The sequence below is a fragment of the Manis javanica genome, chromosome 12 (genome assembly GCF_040802235.1).
Source record: "Manis javanica isolate MJ-LG chromosome 12, MJ_LKY, whole genome shotgun sequence".
Classification (NCBI taxonomy): Eukaryota; Metazoa; Chordata; class Mammalia; order Pholidota; family Manidae; genus Manis; species Manis javanica.
The window spans coordinates 80,505,753-80,512,314 of record NC_133167.1 but is presented as its reverse complement, the minus strand read 5'-3'; the positions used below and the strand labels follow the sequence as shown (position 1 = coordinate 80,512,314).

Below are 6,562 nucleotides of genomic sequence, written 5' to 3'. Positions count from 1 at the left end.
AAGCACACCATAAATTGCCCTTTGTAATTTTAATAAGGTCTTATTTTTTAATTTGCAGAAGTTGTAATGGATAGAAAAAAGAGCAAGTCCTAATAAAACCAGTTAAAAAAGAAAGAGGTACCTCCTGTCTTAATTTCAGTCTTTCTACCATCATCCTGCTCTTGACAACTTCCTCCTCTTGTTGCAGCAGTTTCTTTGATGCATCAAGCACAGTGCGCATGTCTGAGGCTAGCTGAAAGTGCGCGTCATATTATCTCTGATCTTAGTAACTTATTTTTCAAATCATAGTCAGGATCCAGGCTGTCCAGGTCTGTACTCTTGATGCTGACAGTGTGGTCCCTCATTAAATCTGAATGAGCTGGGTTTGAACTGATGGTGTAAACCGTAAAACAAGTATGCAAACACTTTTTTCCATTAGATACATGGGTGCTTTAACAAAAGAGCCTGTATTTTTTTTCTCACTCCCTCGTGAATCCTTCAGGATCTTACCCTTTCAGTTTTTCCCATTCTCTCCATCCTACTATCCACCAACTTTTTGAATGACAAGTCTTCACATTCTGTCTGTATTTTCTTATTTTCCAAGTCCTTCTCAATCTCCTGAAACCCACCTTCTTGTCCTTCTCCCACCAAAGTAGCGTCATGATGGGAGGCTGCACTCTGGGTCTCTTCTGGTCCTGGATCAGAGATCAGGATGACGTCTGTTACAACACATGGTGGGAATTTAAAATGCACGCTTCACTGAAAACCTAGATAAAGCACAGGTACTTAAGAAAAGATGAGGCGTGGATTTCTCAATCCTTCCATCATCCCATGAGCGGGGCAGTGGCATCTGCGTTCCAGGGAAGAGACTCTCCCTCCATCCGTCTCCCTTTTGAGGGCAAGTGAAGGGAAGCTGTCTTGTTTGATGGATTGGGGGCCTGCTGTTTAAGGCGTTACCTGGGAACTCTAGATGCCCCGCCAGAAGACTATGTGACTTTTAAAACATTGTGATTTCCCTTGATAGAAGGATGCTATGCATCCCGGGAGCAGCTGAGCAAGGGTGTAGGGCTTCTAGCTCTCAGGACCCCCTGTTCCTTCCCCTCTCCATCCCATCTGGCTCACTGTCCAGACAGCCCAGAATTAATCCCTTGGCCACCCTTACACGGCTGTGTCCATTTCATAGCAAACCCCAGCCCTCCTGAAGCTGTTGTTGCTGGACGCGCAAGTCAACACCTAAGTAGCCAGGTAGAGGGGCGGACTCAGCCCTCACCTCTGGGGCACTTTGAAGCCCTTGATACATGACTATTCCCTTTTCTAAAACTCGGACTTCTCTTGGCTTTACTAGTACTGCCCTCTCTTGATTTCTCTACTGTTCTGTTCTCCATCTGATTCACTAGCTCCTTAATGCCATCTAAATGTGGGAGTTGTAAAAAGTGAATACCTAATATTTAAAGCAGAAAAAAAACTAAGAATGTCAACGTTTTGTATAGTATTTAAATATATGAGAAATACAAATAATCCAGAAATAACGAAAAGAGTTGAACGTGGTTTCCCATAAGATTAGAAATGAATAGCAAAGAGGGATATTGTTTTTCAGTAATAATTCTTATGGGCCATTTGACTTTTTAAACTAAACTAGATATAACTGTTTATTTAGTTAAAACTAAAAATACACTTTAAAAAGCTCAGTAGAAAGGTTGGAAGATAAATCTTTCTATGTACTGACCTATGGAAACATGTCTAAGAGTTGTTAAGAGATAAAATCACATGGGCAAATAGTGGTTAGTATGTGACTATGTGTGTATATTGTTTACAAAGCTCATATGTGTACAGAATATCTCTGGGAGAACATGGAAGATAATCTCAATGTAGCGGTTATTCTGGGAAGGAAAACTGGACAGATGGCTGAGCCTTTTCATGGTGTATCTTTTGCATCTTTTTCATTTTATATCACGTGCATTTTTTACTTACTCAAAATAAAATCGTAGTCATCCAAATCTGGTTTAAAATTCAAAAAAATAGGACGCCACCGTGCGGCGGGCGGGGGGCCCAGCCGCCTCCACGCCCGCCCACGGGGCTGGCTCCCGTCTGACTGCCCCCCACCGCCCCGTCCCCCCGGAAAGCACGGGCTGCCCCAAGGGGCCGGCCTTCCCGCCCGGGCCCGGCAGGTAGTGAGGGTTGGAGGAGGAGAGGGCAGTCGCCTCTCCACTGCCCGGAGCGCACCCGCTTCCCTGCCGGCGCTCGCGTGAATCCCCAGGCGATCTCTGAGCTGTGATATTTCACCTGTCCAGATACAGCTTCATACCTACACAGGTAACAGAAAAGGTCAGAGACATGAGGCAAGCAGGAGTGTGGAGCATGTTAAGCAAGATGAACATCTTTGGAAGCAGTTGTGGAAGCCCTAGTTCTGCAGATGTATCTAATGACTTTAAGGAACTTTGGACAAAATTAAAGAAGTATCATGATAAAGAAGTACAAGGTTTACAAGTAAAAGTAACCAAACTGAAAAAGGAGCGAATTTTAGATGCACAGAGACTAGAAGAATTAACCAAAAATCAACAGCTGAGAGAGCAACAGAAGTCCTTCATGAAACCATCAAAGTTTTAGAAGATGGATTAAGAGCAGGATTATGTGATCGCTGTGCAGTAACTGAAGAACATATCCGGAAAAACAGCAAGAGTTTGAAAATATCCGGCAGCAGAATCTTAAACTCATCACAGAGCTTATGAATGAAAAGAATACTCCACAGGAAGAAAATAAAAACTTTCTGAACAGCTGCAGCAGAAAATTGAGAATGCTCAGCAACATCAAGCAGCTGATCTGCATCTGATGAAATGTTATTCTGGATTCACCAATTACAGCCTTTTCGTTTTCTGGCATCAGCCAACTATGAAGAAAGGAGAACCTCCACATCCGATACTGACAACAAGCACATGCTAAACTAGACCCTTCCATGTGTACGGATGAATTGAGAAAAGTTCCAAAATCTTCAACTCATCCACAGCATAAACCTAATGAAAATGAAATTCTAGTGGCTGACACTTGTGATCAGAGTCAATCTCCTATGCCTAAAACACATGGAACGAACAGTTATCCCACTGATAAATCATCTTCTAATTCAGTTACAGTTGTTGCTGAAACAGCTGGACTTCGTGTTCAAGAAGAATCTAAACCTCAAGGTCCCATGAGCCCTCGTGGTGATGAGCTCTGCCACTGTCTAGAAGGGGATTATAAGGAACCATCTTTTGAAGAATCTAAAAGAAACAGTGAAGAGAGTTTAGGGTTTTCAGATTCTGAATCAAAGTCTCCTCCTCAAGAAGAATTGACGACTCGGGTATCATTCCCTGTATTTGGAGCTATCTCTAATGTGAGAAGCAGTATAGCTTTGAATACAAGTTTGTCCCCTTCCCTTTTAGAGACTGGGGAAAAAAAACCCATCTGAAAACACTGCCTTTCAGCAACTCATCTAATTCTAGATCAGAGAAGAGTAGATCAAAATCTGAAGATAGTGTCCTTTTCACACATCACAACCTTGGGTCTGAACTGAACAATATTAGCCAGTCATCTTCTAACAAGCAGATGCTTAAAAATAAAAACATAAGTGAATCCATAAGTGAACAGGACAGTGTGGATCCCATTAAAGATGCTGTTACTGATAGAGACAGCTGTGTGGTGGCCCTGAAACCATTGGGAGGCAGGTGATCCAAAAGAAAGAAAATCAAGGAAGAAAGTGAAGATGAAGTACACTGCCCACAAGCCTCTTTTGATAAAGAAAATGCTTTTTCTTTTCTGCTGGATAATCTTTCTTCCATGAATGAGACCATGTGATGGATAAACCTCTGGATCTGTCTGACCGATTTTCAGCTGTTCAGTGTCAAGAGAAAAGCCAAGGAAGGGAGACCTCTAAAATCAGACTTAGGCAGGTGGCTCTCAGGGAGGCTTGGAAGCCCATTCCAGAGGGCCCCTCCTCAAGCCATGAGGCCCTGAGTGGGAGCTGTATGTTAACCAGAGATTCCCCAGAGCCGTTTACAGGAGTGCAGCCTCAGTCCTTGAGTAAATCCTCTCCAGACAATGAAACACCATTACAGATAAAAGAAGAAAATCCTATCTTTAAAGTCCCTCTACATCCACATGAAAGTTTGGAGACAGAGAATCATTTCGAGGACTTGAAGGGTGCTAGTTCTCATGAGCCAGTAAAAATAACCAGGTCAGTCCGTGGAGCATGTGAACTTGCATCAGTTGTTCAGTTAAATCCATGTAGAATTGCTAAAACAAAGTCTACAAAACAACCAAAATGTATCCTTTGAAAATATCCAGTAGAGTATAGATCCAGGAGCAGACCTTTCTCAGTATAAAATGGACATTACAATAATAGACACAAAGGATGGCAGTCAATCAAGATTAGCAGGAGGAGAGACAGTGGACATGGACTGTACCTTGGTTAGTGAAACTGTGCTTTTAAAAATGAAGAAGCAAGAGCAGAAGGGAGAAAAGAGTCCACACAGAGGAAGAAAACTGAATGACAGCTTGGAAGATATGTTTGATAGGACAACACATGAAGAATAGGAGTCCTGTTTGGAAGATGGTTTCCTCCAAGTGGCGGATGAAGGGGAGGAATTCTCAGCTCCCACAAAGACTCCCAAGCACTCATGGTGATAAACAAGATAAAGTCAAACAGAAAGCATTTGTGGAACCATATTTTAAAGATGATGAAAGAGAGACAAAATTTTGTCTCATATTGAGGTAGTTCAGAAAAAAGCAGACAGATAAAAATTGCTTGGACACACATGTAAGGAATGTGAAATTTATTATGCAGATATTCCAGCAGAAGAAAGAGAAAAGAACTTGGCTTCCTGCTCAAGGCACCGATTCCAGTACATTCCATCCAACACACCAGAGAATTTTTGGGAAGTTGGTTTCCCTTCCACTCAGACTTGAATGTAAAGAGGTTATACTAAAGAAGATCTTGATCCTTGTCCTTCTCCAAAAAGATGGCGGCCTTACAATGCCATGTTTTCTCCAAAGGACAAGGAGCAGAAGACATCGATGCTACAGCAAAAACAGGACAGAGGACAATTTTTTTCTTTTTGGTTATTTATAGATAAAGTTATTATTAAACACTTATTTCCCATCTTAGAACCCAAATAGTTAAAAACTAAGTTTCTTAGCAAATAGACAATAACTTAGCCCACCTTGGGAGAAAAGCAGGCAGCCTTGAGTGATATGCTCCCACACCAGGAAGCTGCTCTCCTGGGAGGAAATCAGAGTTGTAAAATTCTTGTAAATAACCAGGAAGACTAATAAGAAACTTAATGTCTCTTCAAAGATAAAAATTTTGGGACCACTTAGCAGGTCTGCATTCCTAGGCCTTTGTCTCTCAACTGCCTATAAATCCCCTAGACAAGCACCACCCTGGTCCCACTGCAGCACCTGCATCTCCACTGACACTCAGCACTATTAGCTTCCTGCTTTATGCCAATCTAGCAAGTATACAAGGGTATGTCCTTGTCGTTTACTCTCATTTCTGCCATTACCACTGAGATGGCACATATTTTCCTGTGCTTATTAACCTATGGGGCTTCCTTGTCTTGAATTGCCTGGCTCATTGCTGTCGCTGTTATTTGGGCTTATACCCCCTTTCTTTCCAATTGGAGACCCTGGCTTTTTTCCCTTTGCTTGTATACTACAGATATTAGACTGTGTTTGCTTTAAGACACTGCAAATAACCTTTCCCAATCTGTCTCCCTATTGTTTTTTTCCTATGGTGTCTCATTTTCCATGGGCTGGAAAATTCCAGTCCCCTGCCCCCATAGCCAGTGCCAGTCAGCTGCCCAGCATACACTCGAGCAGAAAGCTGACCCTGTGTGCCACAGACACTGTCGCCAGCCAACCGCAGGTGGGACAGATGCTGGCCCCAGCCACAGGTGTCTGCTCTCCCACCAGCTGGCTTCACAGTGATGGCTTCTAGAAATATCTCTTGTCACCAGCCCCTCCAACAGCCAGAAAACCCGATTTTCTCCCTGGACACACATGAGGTGGTGAGGGAGGAGAGCCTCAGTGGGGTATGTGTTGGCGTGGGTGGGGAGGGGCAGAGAGTTCGGCTCCTGGGGGAGATGTGAAGCGAAGGGACACACACCACTGGGCTTTCAAATATAAAGACTTTAGTGAAGGTAGATATTGGTATGGGGGTAGGTTTACAAGTCAAACACCCCCAGGAAAAGTGAGGAGTTGGGGGCTTCTGAGGATTTCCCCACCCCAGGAAGGAATGCTGCTAATCTAGTATAAGTTGGCCCCATGGGCCTCAGACCACAGCCCTCCTCAAGTTAAGGCTTAACTCAAAGCCTTGAGGAGAATGTACCAGCAAGTGACAGATTCCAGACCAAGGTGGCTTGGCTAGAAACAAAGAAAACAGAGCCAAGTATGTGCAAATGCTGAGGTCCAGTCTAATAATCATGCCAAACTGCAATAACTAAGTTCTGCACTTTGCTCCCACCTCTTTGCTAAAGTTTAAGCCCCAAGAATTGGAGCCTGGTAATTGCAATGGGGTGTATGGTAGGAACCGAAACTACCAGGAAATCCAAAC

At 43.3% G+C, this 6,562-nt stretch overlaps 1 pseudogene; it reads left to right on the top strand.

Moving 5' to 3' along the window:
• The first annotated feature begins 2,313 nt into the window (after window positions 1-2,313).
• On the top strand, window positions 2,314-5,178 carry LOC140845149 (DNA endonuclease RBBP8-like; annotated as a pseudogene).
• The last annotated feature ends 1,384 nt before the right edge of the window (window positions 5,179-6,562 follow it).